Source organism: Leucoraja erinacea, chromosome 5 (assembly GCF_028641065.1).
Source record: "Leucoraja erinacea ecotype New England chromosome 5, Leri_hhj_1, whole genome shotgun sequence".
Taxonomy (NCBI): Eukaryota; Metazoa; Chordata; class Chondrichthyes; order Rajiformes; family Rajidae; genus Leucoraja; species Leucoraja erinaceus.
The window spans coordinates 15,003,826-15,024,596 of record NC_073381.1 but is presented as its reverse complement, the minus strand read 5'-3'; the positions used below and the strand labels follow the sequence as shown (position 1 = coordinate 15,024,596).

Sequence of the window (20,771 nt, the reverse complement as noted above, 5' to 3'; positions counted from 1 at the left end):
GACCCGGGTTCAATCCTGACCTCCAGTGCTGTCTGTGTGGAGTTTGCATGTTCCCCCTGTGACTGTATAGATTTCCCCCGGGTGCTCCGAGCTTCCTCCCTCATCTTAAAGGTATGGGATTGGCAGGCTCATTGGCCACTGTAAATCGCCCCCTAATGTGTGGGTATGTGACTAGTGAATTAGCATGGGGTGGGGGAATAGGGCTGATGAGTTGATGTGCTTGTGAGAAACAGAACAGGTCACAGGCAAATAGGGAAGGGAAAGGGCAAAAAGTGTTGGAGTAACTCAGTGAGTGAGGCAGGCAACATCCCTGGAGAAGGCAGCGTCATCTGAAGAAGGGTCTCGACCCCAAACGTCACCTATTCCTTCTCTCCAGAGATGCTGCCTGACCCGCTGAGTTACTCCAGCCTTTTTGTGTCTATCTTTGGTGTAAACCAGCATTTGCTGTTCCTTCCTACACATCCCTGGACAACATGGATAGGTGACGTTTCAAGTAAGAGACCCATTTTCAGGGTCTGACAGGGTTGCTGGTAATACTAGACGGGCTAAATGGCATCTTTCTGTGGGTGAAAGGGAATATGGCAGATTTGCAATAAATATTCCTGTTGCTGAAATGCTTAAATTGGGGAAAGGTTGCAGAGGATGCGTGAAATCCGGAACTCTTGTAGCCAAAGGCTTCTGAAGCTCACCCTCTGCTTCTGTCGAAATGCCAGTGACACCAACAGAGTACACGCATCGCTTATCCATTGCTACTTACAGTTGTTACAGTGTTAATAAATTAATAATACACATCCAAACTCAAGCTTTTACTATTTGAATAATGGTCACAGCAAGCTTTTATTAACTGGCATTTCCCTTGCGATTTGTACTAACAGTGCTGGAAAAGAGATTGTCGAGTTTGATGGAAATTAAAGGTTTTAATATTGCTTATTATTAATATTTTAAGGTGAGAGGATGGGGGGGGGGGGGGGGAGAAGATTGAATATGAACCTAAGGGGTAACTTTTTCACTGCAAGGGTGGTGGAATGAGCTGCCGGAGGAGGTAGTGGCGGTAGGTACTATCACAACGATTAAGAAACAGTTAGACAGGTTCATGGATAGGATACGTTTAGAGGGTTTTAGGCCAAATGCAGGCAGTTGGGACAAGTGTAGATGGGTCATGTTGGTCAGCGTGGGATGAAGGGCCTGTTTTCACCTTGCAGTAAACGTTGTACCTCATCATGTATCTATACACTGTAAACGGCTCGATGGTAATCATGTATTGTCTTTCCGCTGACTTGTTAGCTCTATACCTTGGTGCACGTGACAATAAACTAAACTGAAGTGCATGAGTCTATGGCTCTAATGCCCATCAGTTATTGTCAGGAAATGAAAATATTGTAAGTTTAGTTACAACTTCCCAACCTCAGTCAATTAGGAATGGCTTTGGTCTGAGTTTGGTTTGGTTTAGCCCCAACAAGCAGCCAGTGACACTGCACTCTTTTAATTCAGTTCCCTTGTGCGTCCCTAACTGTACTGCCCTTGGGGATGTGGGTTCAGCCCTCAACTCTGAAGCTTCCTCATTAAACATTCCCATCCCACCCCTCCTTCACAAACACCACGGCTTTGTCCACATTTCTGGATAATCCTTTTGAATATCTCTTCGGTGTCAACTTCTGTGACAGTCCTTGGGATGTGTGATTATATTAAAGCCACTGTATGAATGTAATGCGTTCCCCTGTGGATTTCCCACGTGGTGAGCTTCGGGTCTAATAGACTAATCGAGTCATTCAGCACAGATTCAGGCCCTTCGGCCCACCACAAGGGTGTTGATCAAGTAGCTATCATACAGGGTGACCTGGACAGGTTGAGTGAGTGGGCAGATGCGTGGCAGATGCAGTATAATACAGATAAATGTGAGGTTATCCACTTTGGTGGCAAAAACAAGGGGGGCAGATTATTATCTCAATGGGGTAAGGTTAGGTCAGGGGGAGGTGCAGCGAGACCTGGCCATCCTTGTACACCGGTCACTGAAAGTTGGCTTACAGGTACAGCAGGCAGTGAAGAAAGCTAATGGAATGTTGGCCTTCATAACAAGAGGATTTCAGTATAGGAGTAACGAGGTTCTTCTGCAGTTGTATAGGCCTCTGGTGAGACCACATCTAGAGTATTGTGTACAGTTTTGGTCTCCTAATTTGAGGAAGGACATCCTTGTGATTGAGGCAGTGCAGCGTAGGTTCACGAGATTGATCCCTGGGATGGCGGGACTGTCATATGAGGAAAGATTGAAAAGATTAGGCTCGTATTCACTGGAGTTTAGACAGATCACGGGGGACTTATAGGAGGGACTAATAGAAACATATAAAATTATGAAAAGGACTGGACAAGCTAGATGCAGGAAAAATGTTCCCAATGTTGGGCGAGTCCAGAACCAGGGGCCACCGTCTTAGAAAAAAAAGGGAGGTCATTTAAGACTGAGGTGAGAAAAAACTTTTTCACCCAGAGAGTTGTGAATTTATGGAATTCCCTGCCACAGAGGGCAGTGGAGGCCAAGTCACTGGATGGATGTAAGAGAGAGTTAGATAGAGCTCTAGGGGCTAGTGGAGTCAAGGGATATGGGGAGAAGGCAGGCACGGGTTATTGATAGGCGACGATTGTAGATTGATGCAATGTTCACAATGAATGGCGGTGCTGGCTCGAAGGACCGAATGGCCTTCTGCACCTATTTTCTATGTTTCTATGTTTCTATACTAATCCAGTTTATCAGAACTCTGTCCGTAGGCTTCTGTGCCTTGTACTTCTTGGCTGGATGCTTCTTAAATGTTGTGAGAGTACCTGCATCCACAGTTTTCTCAACAAGTACATTTCAGATGGCCAGTCCTCTTGTGATAAAAATGTTGTTCCTCAGATCACTGCTAAACTTTCTTTCCTCACCTTAAATCTATACCCTCCAGTCTTAGACACCACTGCCATGAGAAAAATATTATATTTACCTTGTTTATGACACTCATCATTGTGTGCACCTCCTGCAGGTTCCCACCTGCTCCCCCTACCCCTACAAACCCAGTCTACATCTTCCCTCAAGCTCCACTACTCCAGGGACAACAAACCCAGCCCATTCAGTCTCACTTCATAACAGGAACGTTGCATGCAAGGAAACATCCTGGTGAATCTGGCATCCTGGCATGACCCATAACAGCATTGTGTTTAAGAAGGAACTGCAGATGCTGGAAAATCGAAGGTACACAAAGATGCTGGAGAAACTCAGCGGGTGCAGCAGCATCTATGGAGCGAAGGAAATAGGCAACGTTTCGGGCCGCAAAGTTGCCTATTTCCTTCGCTCCATAGATGCTACTGCACCCGCTGAGTTTCTCCAGCATTTTTGTGTACCTTAACAGCATTAATCTACAGAGGGATCTACACTAGTAGAATGAGTGGTAGATAGATAGATATGCCATTTATTGTCACTATACATGTACAGTGAAACTGAAAGCTGCTCGTACTCAGTGCATACATACAATTTAGCACAAAAAACAAGAAACAGAAAAAACAAAAAACAGAAGGGAGATGGGGGGGGGGGGGAATAGGTGCACAAATTCTGCGGCGCTACATACATATATACATATATACAGATGGAAGCCCGTGTTGGGCGGTGTAGTCAGTGCATGTGTGAATTTGAATTTATAGTAGATATAATTCTCGGAAAGCAACTATTCCTGAGTCTGTTTGTCCTGGATTTGATGCACCTATAGCGCCTAAAGAAGTCTAATCGTATTCTTGCTTTCATGGATTGGGGCATTGAGTATAAGAGTCAGGAAGTCACGATGCAGCTTTATAGGGCTTTGGTTAAGCTGCATCTGGAGCATTTGCATTCCCTGGTCACCATATTACAGGAAGTGCTGGTCACCACACAGGAAGTGCTGGTCACCACATTACAGGAAGTGTTGGTCACCACATTACAGGAAGTGCTGGTCACCACATTACAGGAAGTGCTGGTCACCACATTACAGGAAGTGCTGGTCACCACATTACAGGAAGTGCTGGTCACCACATTACAGGAAGTGTTGGTCACCATATTACAGGATGTGCTGGTCACCACATTACAGGAAGTGTTGGTCACCACATTACAGGAAGTGCTGGTCACCACATTACAGGAAGGATATGGAGGTTTTGAAAAGGTGCAGAAGAGATTGACCAGAATGATGCCTGGATTACAGGGTGTCAGCTACAGAGTGAGAATAGATGGGCATGAATATAGTTTTCTGTAACACCGGAGGTTGCGGGAGACCTGATAGCAGTATATAAAATTATAAGAGGTATTCGAGATTAGTATACAAACTTAAAGCACACGGTATTGGGGGTTTAGTATTGATGTGGATAGAGAACGGGCTGGCAGACAGGAAGCAAAGAGTAGGAGTAAACGGATCCTTTTCAGAATGGCAGGCAGTGACTAGTGGGGTACCGCAAGGCTCAGTGCTGGGACCCCAGATATTTACGATATATATTAATGATTTGGACGAGGGAATTGAAGGCAACATCTCCAAGTTTGCGGATGACACTAAGCTGGGGGGCAGTGTTAGCTGCGTGGATTATGCTAGGAGACTGCAAGGTGACTTGGATAGGCTGGGTAAGTGGGCAAATGCATGGCAGATGCAGTATAATGTGGATAAATGTGAGGTTATTCACTTTGGTGGCAAAAACAGGAAGTAGACTATTATCTGAATGGTGGCCGATTAGGAAAGGGGGGGGATGCAAAGAGACCTGGGTGTCATGGTACAGCAGTCATTAAAAGTAAGCATGCAGGTGCGGCAGGCAGTAAAGAAGGCGAATGGTATGTTAGCATTCATAGCAAAAGGATTTGAGTATCGGAGCAGGGAGGTTCTACTGCAGTTGTACAGGGTCCTGGTGAGACCACACCTGGAGTATTGCGTACACTTTTGGTCTCCTAATCTGAGGACGGATATTCTTGCCATAGAGGGAGTACAGAGAAGGTTCACCAGACTGATTCCTGGGATGTCAGGACTTTCATATGAAGAAAGACTGGATAGACTCGGCTTGTACTCGCTAGAATTTACAAGATTGAGGGGGGATCTGATAGAAACTTACAAAATTCTTAAGGGGTTGGACAGGCTAGATGCAGGAAGATTGTTCCCGATGTTGGGGAAGTCCAGAACAAGGGGTCACAGTTTAAGGATAAGGGGGGAAATCTTTTAGGACCGAGATGAGGAAAACATTTTGCACACAGAGAGTGGTGAATCTCTGGAATTCTCTGCCACAGAAGGTAGTTGAGGCCAGTTCATTGGCTATATTTAAGAGGGAGTTAGATGTGGCCCTTGTGGCTAAAGGGATCAGGGGGTATGGGGAGAAGGCAGGTACAGGATACTGAGTTGGATGATCAGCCATGATCATATCGAATGGCGGTGCAGGCTCGAAGGGCCGAATGGCCTACTCCTGCACCTATTTTCTATGTTTCTATGTTTCTATGAATAAGGTAGACAGTCAGAATCTTTTTCCCATTATGGGTTTGCAGGCTGTAGATTTCCCCTCATGCACAGGGAGAGGATGTGAAAGTGAGATAACATTGAACCATTGTGAATGGGTGATTGATGATAGGTGTGGACTTGTGGGCTGAAGGGCCTGTATCCGTGCTGTGTCTTTTAATCAATCACACAATGGTCTAATATTGTCTACAGGAGATGGCACCTCTGTCAGTACAGCACAGGGCTTTTGCCCCAGATTATGTGTTTGCGCACCTAGACTGTGACTTGAACCCATGGGCTTCTGATTGAGGGTGGCATGCTGACACTGAACCCAGCAGGTGAGAAAAGCTTGTGTCCATTCTACCTGGCTGTTTGTGCACATTCTACCTTGTGTCCATTCTACCTACCTGGAATCTCTTTGTTGCAATAAAGTTATGGAGAGATGCAACATGGAAACAGCCCTTCAGCTCATTGCGTCCCTGACAACCATCAGGCACCCGTTTTCACTGATCCGATAATCATTCCATCTCTATACCTATAAAAGTCTGATCTTGTGTGCGTGTTTGTGTCTGTCTGTATTCATTGTATCTTCCGCAAAACGCTCCCCACTAACACTTAAATTTTTACATATTCTTACTCACATTTTTCCCCTCCACGACCTCATCAGCTTCACTTCAGATTTCATGCTCTATTTCAAAAGTTATTCACGATTAAAGTTTTAAATAAAGCCAAAAAATGCTTCTCACAGAGAGCCTTTTTCCAGCAGCACGGGGAGAAAACCCAGGGAGGAACATGGCGAACATGCAAACTCCACACAGACAGCAGCAGAGGCCGCGACTGACCCTGGGTCTCTGGCGCTGTGGGGCAGCAGCTCTACTAGCTGCTCCACTGTGCTGCTTGTATTTGATTCCCAGTGGCTTCCTCTGGTTGTTCTACATTCACACTTACATGTTTTAAATGCAGTGGGATGTTAACAATGCACTTCGGCGATGGGAAACATTATGAATTTTAAAAGAATTCAGAGTATCACCAAACTGGATTGCTAACTCTTATCGAATTAATCCATTAATAGAAAATGAAGTTTTCAATATAACTGAGTACGTTTTATCTCCTTGATTATCACTCTCCACATCAATGGAGACCTAGGGCACTTTGCAACTTCAAAAATACAAAGATGGAATCACAAGGCTTTCCGTCCGATAAGTAGGAAAACATGAACAATAGTGGAAGTTGTGTGGGCTAATGTGGATCAGGAGTGAATGCTTCACCTGAAGGCAGTGGATGTTAAGTCAATTTATCAGTTCAAGACTGAAGTGAGAGAGTTTTGTCAGGCAGGCATGTAAAAGGCCAGAAGATGCGTGCTAATGAGCCGAGATCGATCTCAGCAAAAGTACGGATGTGAGGTAAGGGGCTGAATTGTCTCTGGCTTTTCTCATATAACATCCACCGGTTTACGCTTGAGTTTGCAAAACTGTTCTCTCACAAACACCAAACAGTTGAGTTTAAGCGCCAGACGTGCTCTGAAAAAGAACCCATGAATAATTTAGTGCTTGGGTAATATACAGACATGAAAAGAGGATTCAATTGATACAGATCAGATTTTGAGAGTCGTCATATAACGAGAGCACAGAATGATTGAAGAATGCTCATTGCGGCAACAATGTCATAAATATCTTTGCTTGGAAATTCGTGTCGGGATTCCTAATGTTTAGCCGGAGGGAACCAAATGCCTCAGAATTTGAATAATGACAGATTTGCTAACTTTTTTTTAAATGCCAATGATGTTCCAACATGTCAAATGTAATTCAAAGTAGCACTAAAGCTTCAAGTAATGTATCCACATTAATTGCCTGCACTCAAATTATTTGCTCACAATTCTAAGTGTTTTGCAGAGCAGGAACATAAAGCAGTAGCTGACTCAAGAGCAGCACAGAGCTGAAGCCCAAAGCACATTAGCTAATGTTAAAATATTCCAGAAAGTAGATAGTGAGAAGCCGTTTCTTCTGAGGAGGGAATCAAAGACATAATCCTAACATGAGAGTTCAGCCACATCAGCAAGGAAATCACGACTGTTCTTCCCGATAAAAGGGCTTGAAGCCCTGAAACTGTGCCTACAGAGGGTGAGGGTCACTTGGACTTCAATGGTTCTTTATTGTCATGTATACACAGCTCAGTGATATACTTTTGCATAACCCACAAATGCACAGTCGCCATATTTTGGTGCCATTTACAATGAAAAAGTCCAAGGTCCGGTGCTTCCACATGCTGGGAGCACTGGAGCTCTCCTGATCCAGGTGAGCCCAGTTAAGTCCCAGGCTGCTGCAGGCTCGAGACCCGACCTCCCTACCCTCGCCCGACCGCCTCTGTGACCGGGGGGACCTCCTGCAGCCGACCTTGAAGGTGCTGGAGGCAAAGCTGAACTTTGCCAAACTTAGCAAAAGACTTACGACAGCTAAGGGTGGCACAATGCACAAATGTTGCAGTCAAGGAGAGCGACTGATGTGATGTTACTCCGGGCTGTGTCACCCTCTTGTGTCGTTTGCTGAACATCTTTTATCATTTTCAATGTAGAGCTATTTTTCTTTCAGTAACTCCTGCAAAGCTGACGATCTCCCACGTTCTGAAAGCAGACCCTTGCTCTGGGTGTTGCAGCTGACACACTTCCAGCGATCCTGACCACGGGTGCTGCCTGTGTAGAGTTTGCACGTTCTTCCTGTGACCGCGTGGGCTTTCTCCGAGTACTTTGGTTTCTCACCACATCCCTAGGACTTGCCATAGAGGGAGTACAGACAAGGTTCACCAGACTGATTCCTGGGATGTCAGGACTTTCATATGAAGAAGGGTTTCGGCCCGAAACGTTGCCTATTTCCTTCGCTCCATAGATGCTGCTGCACCCGCTGAGTTTCTCCAGCTTTTTTGTATAACCCTGGATAGACTCGGCTTGTACTCGCTAGAATTTACAAGATTGAGGGGGGATCTTATAGAAACTTGCAAAATTCTTAAGGGGTTGGACAGGCTAGATGCAGGAAGATTGTTCCCGATGTTGGGGAAGTCCAGAACAAGGGGTCACAGTTTAAGGATAAGGGGGAAATCTTTTAGGACCAAGATGAGAAAAACTTTTTTCACACAGAGAGTGGTGAATCTGTGGAATTCTCTGCCACAGAAGGTAGTTGAGGCCAGTTCATTGGCTATATTTAAGAGAGAGTCAGATGTGGCCCTTGTGTCTAAAGGGATCAGGGGGTATGGAGAGAAGGCAGGTACAGGATACTGAGTTGGATGATCAGCCATGATCATATTGAATGGCGGTGCAGGCTCGAAGGGCCGAATGGCCTACTCCTGCACCTATTTTCTATGTTTCTATGTTTCTAAGTTTCTATGTGAGGTTTGGTAGGTGAGTTGGCCATTGTAAATTACCCCAAGTGTGTACGTGAGTAGCGGAGTCTGGGGAGACAATGAAACAAGACGGTAAATGTGGAGATACAATGTACTGCAGATGCTGGAACCTTGAGTACCGGAGAAGCTCCGCGGCCTGCATGGAGGAAATCACCCAGCTGGCCCTTGTTCATCCCCTGCAGCCGAATGCAAGACCTGGCAGGCTGCAGCATGTGGGGGGGGGGGGGGGGGGGGGGGGGCACCAAGCCGGTCCCTGCCCATCCCCCCCGTAGTGCAGAGAGCAGGAGGATGGAGCCAGTGACAATGATGACGATGATTTGATGAGTATGGGTGTCAGAGGTTGTGGGGAGAAGGCAGGAGAATGGGGTTAGGAGGGAGAGATTGATCAGCCATGATCGAATGGCGGAGGAGACTTGATGGGCCAAATGGCCTAATTCAACTCCTATCACTTATGGTTGCAACGGGCGAGGAGCAAGGCTGGTTGGAGAAGGAACCGAGGTCTGGCCCGCAAGGTCTGCTGCAGGGGATAGACACAAAATGCTGGACTAACTCAGCGAGACAGGCAGCATCTCTGGATAGAAGGAATGGGTGACGTTTTGGGTCGAGACCCATCTTCTGAAGACCCATCTTCTATTCAGAGATGCTGCCTGACCCGCTGAGTTACTCCATCAATTTTTGTCTATCTTCAGTTTAAATGGGGCACAAAGGTGGATGGCAAGGAGAGGAACATAGAAACATAGAAAATAGGTGCAGGAGGAGGCCATTCGGCCCTTCGAGCCAGTACCGCCATTCATTGTGATCATGACTGATCATCCACAATCAGAAACCCGTGCCTGCCTTCTCCCCATACCCCTTGACTCCACTAGCCCCCAGAGCTCTATCTAACTCTCTTATAAATTCATCCAGTGAAATGGCATCCACTGCCTCTGTGGCAGAGAATTCCACAAATTCACAACTTTCTGGGTGAAAATGTTTTTTTCTCATCTCAGTTTTAAATGGCCTCCCCTTTATTCTTTGACCGTGGCCCCTGGTTCCGGACTCCTCCATCATTGGGAACATTTTTCCTGCATCTAGTTGGTCGCATCCAGGTAAGGTGATGGCTGGAGGCTTGCAGCAGCCTGGGACTTGTATGGATCGGGCATTGCTCCCAAGAACTAGAGGGCAGATTGGATTTTGAAAATGGCAACAAAACATGGAGCCTCTTGCATGCAGGCTCAGAAGACTATTTCTGTACACTTTGCTAATCGGGGATGTGCTTATTTATGGCAATACTTTACTGGACAGTATGTAAGAAAATTATTTCACAGTGCGTTTGCACACGTGGCAATAAAAACACCATTTAACCACTGAACTCAATGGTTCAGGCAGCATCTGGAAATGGATGGGTGACTTTCTGATCGGGACCCTTCTCAGTGGATCGTAGAAGTGTTACCATGCTGCCTAAAGGTTGCGTACAAGAATCAGTGGCACGTCAATAGCTCCTAGTCCACCTCACCCTGTGGAATGGAATGCCTTTTATTGTCATTCAAACAGCTTGGTTTGAATTAAATTGCATTTTCTACAGTCTTAACAATTACAAAAAAAACCCAAGACACACACTTAACACAGTTTACACAAACATCCATCACAGTGAGTCTCCAACACCTCCTCACTGTGATGGAAGGCAAAAGTCTTATCTCTTCCCTTTGTTTTCTCCCGCGGTCCAGCAGTCCAACTGCAACATCGAGGTGAACTGGGGCTCCCGATGTTGAATCCCCCGGCGAGCGCTGGTAAGTCCCGCAGCTGTTAGGCCACGCTCCGAGTCCTTTAAACCCCGCGATTCCAGTGGGAGAAATTGCCGTTGCGGGAGCTCCGATAAGCGGTCTCCCACCAGAGACCTGCGAGCTCCCGATGTTCCCGTCCACCAGGCCTGTGGCCGGAGCCTCCGAAGCTCCTAAGTCGGGTCACAGCCGCGCGCCACCACAGCTCCTCACGCTCCAAAGTCAGCCAGCTCCGCGATGGCAGGACCGCAGGCTCCGCGACTGGAGCCGTCAGGTTAGTTCCGGCCGGAGGCCGCCGCCGGCTCCACGATGTTAGGCCCAACGACATCGGGGACCCGACAGGGAAAAAGTCGGGTCCCTGAACAGGGAAGAGATTTTAAGCGGTTTCCCCCACCCCCCTACTCCCCACATATACACAGCTAAAAAAAATAATAAAACTAGAATCAGACATACATTTAACGAAACAAAAATTAAAAAAAACAGACGGACTGCTGTCGAGCCGCTGCCGTTAGGCACTGCCACACCACATCTGTGGTCACTCATTGATTGGTTGAAGTGTCTCATGTGCATTTGGCACAGCAGGCTGCCATAGAATGATGACAATGGCACATGAAGTACAATATTGGCCACCAGTCTACATCTGCAACCCAATGATATGAGCAGTGAATTTTCCAATTTCCGTGTATCCCTAACCTCCTGTGTTCCCTTCTCTATTGTTCTCCTTCCGGCTCATCTCCGATCCTCCCATTTTGTTCCCTTTCCCATCGCCCTTCTTTCCTTCACACATTTTTGCTCCCCCCTCCTGTTTCCATTCACCTACACATTTCACCCACCAATGCAACAGACTACAGACAGTCCATCAATGGGCTGGCATTGAGCTGGGCACTTTCCACAAGGTTCATTCGTGTTGCCATCCTACACTGACTTTTATGACCTGCCACTAATAAACTGTACCACGAGATCTATCAAAGACAAGCCTACAACCATAACCACTAAAACACTGCTTTAAACAGAAATGTGGGAATGGTCGGCTTTGGCTGAATTGCTGCTGTCATAATCCAATGCTACTTCCAATTGAGACCGGCATATTAATCTTCCATTTGTTTGACTAGTATCTGGACTATGACGCATATCAATTAATTTAGGCTCTCTGAAGCAAAATATGTATGTGAAAAATATGTAGAATGCAGCACTAATCTGGGGCAGACTGGTATTAGCCCTGTCCGCACTGGGGCCTACAAGAACAAAATAAATTGATCAGCAACTCTAGAGGAAGTACACAGGGTATGAAGAGGATGCTTACAAGGTCATAAGATTTTTCACACAGAGAGTGGTGAGTTTCTGGAACTCTCTGCCACAGAATGTAGTTGAGGCCAGTTCATTGGCTATATTTAAGAGGGAGTTAGATGTGGCCCTTGTGGCTAAAGGGATCAGGTGGTATGGAGGGAAGGCAGGTACGGGATACTGAGTTGGATGATCAGCAATGATTATCTAAACGGTGGCCGATTGGGAAAGGGGGAGATGCAGCGAGACCTGGGTGTCATGGTACACCAGTCATTGAAGGTAGGCATGCAGGTGCAGCAGGCAGTAAAGAAAGCGAATGGTATTTTGGCTTTCATAGCAAGAGGATTTGAGTATAGGAGCAGGGAGGTTCTACTGCAGTTGTACAGGGTCTTGGTGAGACCACACCTGGAGTATTGCGTGCAGTTTTGGTCTCCAAATCTGAGGAAGGACATTATTGCCATAGAGGGAGTGCAGAGAAGGTTCACCAGACTGATTCCTGGGATGTCAGTGTCTTATGAAGAAAGACTGGATAGACTTGTTTTATACTCTGTAGAATTTAGGAGATTGAGAGGGGATCTCATAGAAACTTACAAAATTCTTAAGGGGTTGGACAGGCTAGATGCAGGAAGATTGTTCCCGATGTTGGGGAAGTCCAGGACAAGGGGTCACAGCTTAAGGATAAGGGGGAAATCCTTTAAAACCGAGATGAGGAAAACTTTTTTCACACAGAGAGTGGTGAATCTCTGGAACTCTCTGCCACAGAGGGTAGTTGAGGCCAGTTCATTGGCTATATTTAAGAGGGAGTTAGATGTGGCCCTTGTGGCCAAGGGGATCAGAGGGTACGGAGAGAAGGCAGGTACGGGATACTGAGTTGGATGATCAGCCATGATCATATTGAATGGCGGTGCAGGCTCGAAGGGCCGAATGGCCTACTCCTGCACCTATTTTCTATGTTTCTATAAGGAATAGGAGTAGAATTTAGGCCATGCGGCCCACCAAATCTACTCCGCCATTCAATCATGGCTGATCTATTTAACCCCATTTTCCTGTCTTCTCCCCATAACCTCTGACACCCGTACTAATCAAGAATCTATCTATCTCTGCCTTAAACATATCCACTAGCTTGGCCTCGACAGCCTTCTGTGGCAATGAATTCCATAGATTCACCACCCTCTGGCTAAAGTAAGGGAAGGTCAGTTGTAACGGAAGGTAATTATTATTTTCTTCTGTGCTGTAAAGGTCCCTGATTTGTAATTCTCCCGGTCATCGTGCCCATTCCAAGGCTGTGGAATGTACGTGCTACGAGACACTCTATGCCACAAGACCATTCCAAGTACATGCTACGAGGCACAATTAAGCATGGTGCCACTTACATGAAGGGGTTACGGTGAAAACTACAACACCCCTCCTGCAACATTCCCATCATCTAACCTCTTAAGGGGTCACAGTTTGAGGATAAGGGGGAAATCTTTTAGGACGGAGATGAGAAAAACATTTTTCACATAGAGGGTGGTGAATCTCTGGAATTCCCTGCCACAGAAGGTAGTTAAGGCCAGTTCATTGGCTATATTTAAGAGGGAGTTAGATGTGGCCCTTGCGGCTAAAGGGATCAGGGGGTATGGAGAGAAGGCAGGTACAGGATACTGAGATGGATGATCAGCCATGATCATATTGAATGGCGGTGCAGGCTCGAAGGGCCGAATGGCCTACTCCTGCACCTAATTTCTATGTTTCTAAGTTAAGGCCTCAAGACATAAGAGGCCAGCTCTCACAGAACAGAGAACAGTGCAGCACACAACAGGCCCTTCAGCCCACAGTATCTGTGCAAACACGATGCCAGGTTAAACTAATCTCATCTGCCTGCACATGATCCTTAACTCTCCATTCCCTGCATATCATCTTCTTCTTCTGTCGTGTGTCTTCTAGACCTGCAGCTCCGTTGATGCGAGCTAGGCCAACGTGTCATCGTCCAGGTCAATCAGACCTCGTTCACCATTCGGTGGCCGGTGTTTGGGGCAACTGGTGACTCTGTGCTCCACTGTCTGTGTTGGGTCCCCACACTCGCAGGAGGCGCTCACTGTCCACGAGGCCCCACCTCTTCATCGCTACTCCATAGCGTCTGATGCCTGTCCTCAAGCGGTTGAGGGTTGTCCACTGTTTTCGGGGCAGGTCCTGGCCAGGGACGTCCATGGGGTCATTGATGTAATGGTGTAGCCTAGATGGTTCCACTGACTTCCACGTCTCTCCATCTCGTCTTGACCCAGGCGGCCTATCATGTGCCTATCCAAAAGCCTCTTATATGCCTCTTAAATTAAATCTACAGCACAAAGCAGGCCAAAGCGACAAACGCAAAACGGTTATAATGGGTGACTTCAATCTACATATAGATTGGGTGAATCAAATTGGCAGGGGTGCTGAGGAAGAGGATTTCTTGGAATGTATGCGGGATAGTTATCTAAATCAACATTTAGAGGAACCAACGAGAGAGCAGGCTATTTTAGACTGGGTATTGAGTAATGAGGAAGGGTTAGTTAGCAATCTTGTTGTACGTGCCCCCTTGGGCAAGAGTGACCATAATATGGTTGAGTTCTTCATTAGGATGGAGGGTGACATTGTTAATTCAGAAACAATGGTTCTGAACTTAAAGAAAGGTAACTTTGAGGGTATGAGACGTGAATTGGCCAAGATTGACTGGCAATTAATTCTAAAAGGGTTGACGGTGGATATGCAATGGAAGACATTTAAAGACTGCATGGATGAACTACAAAAATTGTTCATCCCAGTTTGGCAAAAGAATAAATCAGGGAAGGTAGTACATCCATGGATAACAAGGGAAATCAGGGATAGTATCAAAGCGAAGGATGATGCGTACAAATTAGCCAGAAAAAGCAGCATACCGGAGGACTGGGAGAAATTCAAAGACCAGCAGAGGAGGACAAAGGGCTTAATTAGGAAAGGAAAAATAGATTATGAAAGAAAACTGGCAGGGAACATAAAAACTGACTGCAAAAGTTTTTATAGATATGTGAAAAGAAAGAGATTAGTTAAAACAAATGTAGGTCCCTTGCAGTCAGAAACAGGTGAGTTGATCATGGGGAACAAGGATATGGCGGACCAATTGAATAACTACTTTGGTTCCGTCTTCACTAAGGAAGACATAAATAATTTGCCGGAAATAGCAGGGGACCGCGGGTCAAAGGAGTTGGAGGAATTGAGTGAAATCCAGGTTAGCCGGGAAGTGGTGTTGGGTAAATTGAATGGATTAAAGGCCGATAAATCCCCAGGGCCAGATAGGCTGCATCCCAGAGTACTTAAGGAAGTAGCTCCAGAAATAGTGGATGCATCAGTAATAATCTTTCAAAACTCTTTAGATTCTGGAGTATTTCCTGAAGATTGGCGGGTAGCAAACGTAACCCCACTTTTTAAGAAGGGAGGGAGAGAGAAAATGGGGAATTACAGACCAGTTAGTCTAACATCGGTAGTGGGGAAACTGCTAGTCAGTTATTAAAGATGGGATAGCAGCACATTTGGAAAGTGGTGAAATCATTGGCCAAAGTCAGCATGGATTTACGAAAGGTAAATCATGTCTGACGAATCTTATAGAATTTTTCGAGGATGTAACTAGTAGCGTGGATAGGGGAGAACCAGTGGATGTGGTGTATCTGGACTTCCAGAAGGCTTTCGACAAGGTCCCACATAAGAGATTAGTATACAAACTTAAAGCACAAGGCATTGGGGGTTCAGTATTGATGTGGATAGAGAACTGGCTGGCAAACAGGAAGCAAAGAGTAGGAGTAAACGGGTCATTTTCACAATGGCAGGCAGTGACTAGTGGGGTACCCCAAGGCTCAGTACTGGGACCCCAGCTATTTACAATATATATTAATGATCTGGATGAGGGAATTGAAGGCAATATCTCCAAGTTTGCGGATGACACTAAGCTGGGGGGCAGTGTTAGCTGTGAGGAGGATGCTGGGAGACTGCAGGGTGACTTGGATAGGCTGGGTGAGTGGGCAAATGTTTGGCAGATGCAGTATAATGTGGATAAATGTGAGGTTATCCATTTTGGTGGCAAAAACAGGAAAGCAGACTATTATCTAAATGGTGGCCGATTGGGAAAGGGGGAGATGCAGCGAGACCTGGGTGTCATGGTACACCAGTCATTGAAGGTAGGCATGCAGGTGCAGCAGGCAGTAAAGAAAGCGAATGGTATGTTAGCTTTCATTGCAAAAGGATTTGAGTATAGGAGCAGAGAGGTTCTACTGCAGTTGTACAGGGTCTTGGTGAGACCGCACCTGGAGTATTGCGTACAGTTTTGGTCTCCAAATCTGAGGAAGGACATTATTGCCATAGAGGGAGTGCAGAGACGGTTCACCAGACTGATTCCTAGGATGTCAGGACTGTCTTATGAAGAAAGACTGGATAGACTTGGTTTATACTCTCTAGAATTTAGAAGATTGAGAGGGGATCTTATAGAAACTTACAAAATTCTTAAGGGGTTGGACAGGCTAGATGCAGGAAGATTGTTCCCGATGTTAGGGAAGTCCAGGACAAGGGGTCACAGCTTAAGGATAAAGGGGAAATCTTTTAAAACCGAGATGAGAAGAACTTTTTTCACGCAGAGAGTGGTGAATCTCTGGAACTCTCTGCCACAGAGGGTAGTTGAGGCCAGTTCATTGGCTATATTTAAGAGGGAGTTAGATGTGGCCCTTGTGGCTAAGGGGATCAGGGGGTATGGAGAGAAGGCAGATACGGGATACTGAGTTGGATGATCAGCCATGATCATATTGAATGGCGGTGCAGGCTCGAAGGGCCGAATGGCCTACTCCTGCACCTAATTTCTATGTTTCTATTCAGCCCATCTGGTGTAATGTGCTATTCGGACTTCCTTTCACCCTCTCACTCTATTTCCCTCATCTGCTTTCTCTCGCTGTCATTTATTCCCTTGCCCTCAGACAGTTCCTCATTCTGACCAATGTGTGGTTCATTTACAGCACAGCCAATCTCACAAAAAGCCCAGGCATGCAAATACTTTTTCACCACAACCATCTAATAGTTATTTTGAATTTGCATTTCCCTCGCAAGGCTTTGAAATAGATCTCACTTCACCACTTCAGATTGCTTCCAGTTATTGTGGCTGCCTTCACTTTGAATAAGAATTAATGGTCTTGAAATGTTTAGAAAATGTTATCACATTTGGGTGCAATCAAGCTTAATCATGTCACTCTGTTTTTATCATTAAACCAGACACATATGTTCAATTGATTCATTTATACATTTCCATCAAACTATAATTAAATATATCAGGTACATAAAAATTGCACTCTTTCCTTAATAAAATGCTGCCAGTAAATTGTTTTTGTTACATAACAGTATTTGGGCCTCAGCAAAATACAAATTTTCTGTGATGTTGCATTAAGGTCAATGGTATACATATTATTGGGGAAGGAGTTATACTAATACAGATTCGTGTTGGTAAATTCAAACTCATTCTTGTGCTAATGTTTATGAGTTATCCAATGATTTGAATTATGATGTGAAAAGCACAAGAAATTTATTGGGAATTAGTTTAAAAAGGGAAATTGAAAAGGATAGATTTAAGTGGTGACTTTGAAATAACAGGAGCAAGGTGAATCTTTGCAATATCTCACATTCTTTGCATAACTAACATCGGGCTGAAAATAGCAACAAAATGCTTCTTGGGCATTTTGTGTCTATCTTCGGTGTAAACCAGCATCTTCAGTTCCTTCCTCCACTTAACCCCAGCCTTAGTTCGGAAGTATCTCGTGTTAAACTGCACAACATTTTCAGGGTGAGCTTTGAACAGTAATTTAAGTAACATTCCCCCACTTTGCCCCCGCACCCCCATCCTATTCACACCCCATCTCCCCCTTTTGCTGGGGGGGGGGGGGGGTATCAGGACTGGTAGATTAATGTTCACTGGTCTTCTATTGGTACATGAGAACCAAGAGCAGGAGTAAAGGGCCTGTCCCACTTGCCGGCAATTTCTCGGCAACTGCCGGCATCATTCACTGACGTATCAGGTCACGCGACGTGATGCGGCGAGATGACGTATGACGCGCGTTTTTTTTTCAAGTGTCGCAACATTTTTTTTGTCGCCGCTGGGTTTTTAAACGTTCAAAATCTTTTCGGACCACTGATATGACGCCGGCAGTCGCCAAAAAAATCGGCAAGTGGGACAGGCCCTTTAGCCATCTGACTCTTTGAACTGGCTCTGCTGTTCATCTGGATCATGACTGATCATCTTTCTCAGAGCATTGTTCTCCACTAACCCCATATCCCTTGATTTCCCCGATATCCCAAAATCTAGCGATCTCTATAATTGAATGAATTGAACAACTAAGTCTGTGGAATTCTCTGCCTCAGACTTAGTTGATGCCGGTTCTCTGGATAACTTTCAAGAAAGAGCTAGATAGGGCTCTTAAATATAGCGGAGTCAGGGGATATGGGGAGAAGGCAGGAACGGGGTACTGATTGGGGATGATCAGCCATGATCACATTGAATGGCGGTGCTGGCTCGAAGGGCCGAATGGCCTACTCCTGCACCTATTGTCTAATGTCTAAGTCTTCAGAGACATGCCAGGGTAGGGAAGTGCAAAGACTCAACACCTACTGAGTGAAGACATTTCATTTCATTTCTGTCCTAAGTGGCCAACCCCTATTTCTCCAATGTGCTCCTGAGTCTGGACTCCTAGCCAAGAGAAACACCCTACCTGTCTCCAACATGTTGCATCCCTTACGTTTCAATGAACCTCCTCTACAGTATTTCTTCTAAAGTCTCGACAATACAGATCTATAGTCTATTCAATCTTTCCTCATACTTGCCCCCCCCCCACCCTTCGAAGCAGTTTAGACAATATGTGCTGTACAACCTCACACCCTCTATGGCAAGTATATCCATTCTTTGGTAAGGAGTCTAAAACTGAACATGATGTTCTATTTCTTTTTTTCCCCTAGTTTCCATATCTTTTCCCTGTCATTTTTACTGAAAATCTAAACACTGCAGATGATGGAAATCTGAAATAAAAGCAGAAAATGCTGGAAACATTCAACAGGTCAGGAAAAAGATAATTAGAACCAATGTTTCAGCTAGAAAATCCTTCCTCCTGTACTCAAACCCACTACGAATAAAGACCAACATTCCATTTGCCTTCTTAATTATTTTCTGCATCAACAAGTTGGCTTTCAGTGACTTGTGTATAAGAGCACCAAGATATCTTTGAACATTGTTACTACCCAATCTCTCACCACTTAGAAATTGCACTGGTTTTCTGCTATGAGCACCTCAAGGTTTTCCAGAACCAGAATCTGGAATCCAGAATAAGAAGGGTCTCGACCCGAAACGTCACCTATTCATTTTCTCCGGCGATGTTGCCAGACCCGCTGAGTTACCCCAGCATTTTGTGTCTACCTTTGGTGTAAACCAGCATCTGCAGTTCCTTCCTACACAAAGCGACAGCAAGGACTCCTCCACTACCGCTCCTTCACACCCACACATCCAGCAATCAATAATCTTTAATCTGCTTAAAAAACAACAAGGAACAGCACAGTACAGGAACAAGCCCTTGGGCCCACCTTATGTGTGCTGACCATGACTCCAATCTAAACTAATCCCATCTGCCTGCACTTGGCCAGCATCACTCTAATCTCTGCCTGATCCTGTTGTAAGTATAATGTTTGAATTACAACTTAAACTCAAAGATAAGACGATTACCACTTTCTGTGAAAAAGCAATTATTTACTGAAACCATTGCTAATAGCCCTCAAGTTTTAGGATTATATATTTTATTTTTCTTGTTTTCACCCTGCTTTGCCAAAAAAACCCCATGGCTCTGTTCGGTGACTCTTTGTTCCCAAACACACTGTTCCCTTCCTAGTAATGTCATTATTACATTGACTCAAGGTTTGTTTGGCTTTTTTTTTTAACATGACTTAATTCTCATTAGGTTTTATTTGTTCTTCAACTTCTATTTTAACTTATCATTAATTAATTGACATTTTCTTCCCAATGGAGACACAAGAGTCTGCTGGTTAAACAAAGTGTGTCAGGCAGCACCTGTGAGGATAATGGACAGACTGAAGATGGATACCGACCCAAACCAGACAACTAGGGTAGAGAAATGTCTAGTCCAATTTCCTCACAGATGCTACCTGACCAGCTCAATTCCTTCAGCATGTTTTTCAAACTCTGTTTCCCTCTAGTTCCCTCTAGGTCTTTATTCTCTGGAGCGCAGAAAGTTAAGGGGGGGCTTGATAGAGGTCTTTAAAATGATGAGAGGGATAGACAGAGTTAATGTGGACAAGCTTTTCCCTTTGAGAATAGGGAAGATACAAACAAGAGGACATGACTTCAGAATTAAGGGACAGAAGTTTAGGGGTAACATGAGGGGGAACTTCATTACTCAGAGAGTGGTAGCGGTGTGGAATGAGCTTCTAGTGGAAGTGGTGGAGGCAGGTTCGTTGGTATAATTTCAAAATAATTTGGATAGGCATATGGATGAGAAGGGAATGGAGGGTTATGGTATGAGTGCAGGCAGGTGGGACTAAGGGAAAATAATTGTTCGGCACGGACTTGTAGGGCCGAGATGGCCTGTTTCTGTGCTGTAATTGTTATATGTTATATGTTATGTTATTTTTTGTCCTGATGGATGCAACTAGTATGGATGCATGGTGCAGATCAGCAATTATATAGTCAATGGCAAAAGATGGTGGATGGGCTGAATGGCCTCCATCTGTTTCTATGTCATTGTCCCAACTTGACCTTCTACGTGTGTGTATATTTATATTACGGTATATTGTGTGTATATATTTATATTATGGTATATGGACACACTGATCTGTTTTGTAGTAAATG

The 20,771-nt window shown here is 45.2% G+C and overlaps 1 protein-coding gene across 4 annotated transcripts in view; it reads right to left on the bottom strand.

The window, feature by feature from the left end:
- The window catches only part of khdrbs2 (KH domain containing, RNA binding, signal transduction associated 2), a 393,514-nt gene that overhangs the window by 81,279 nt on the left and 291,464 nt on the right, over positions 1 to 20,771 (bottom strand). The gene's annotated exons all lie outside the window — the stretch shown is intronic.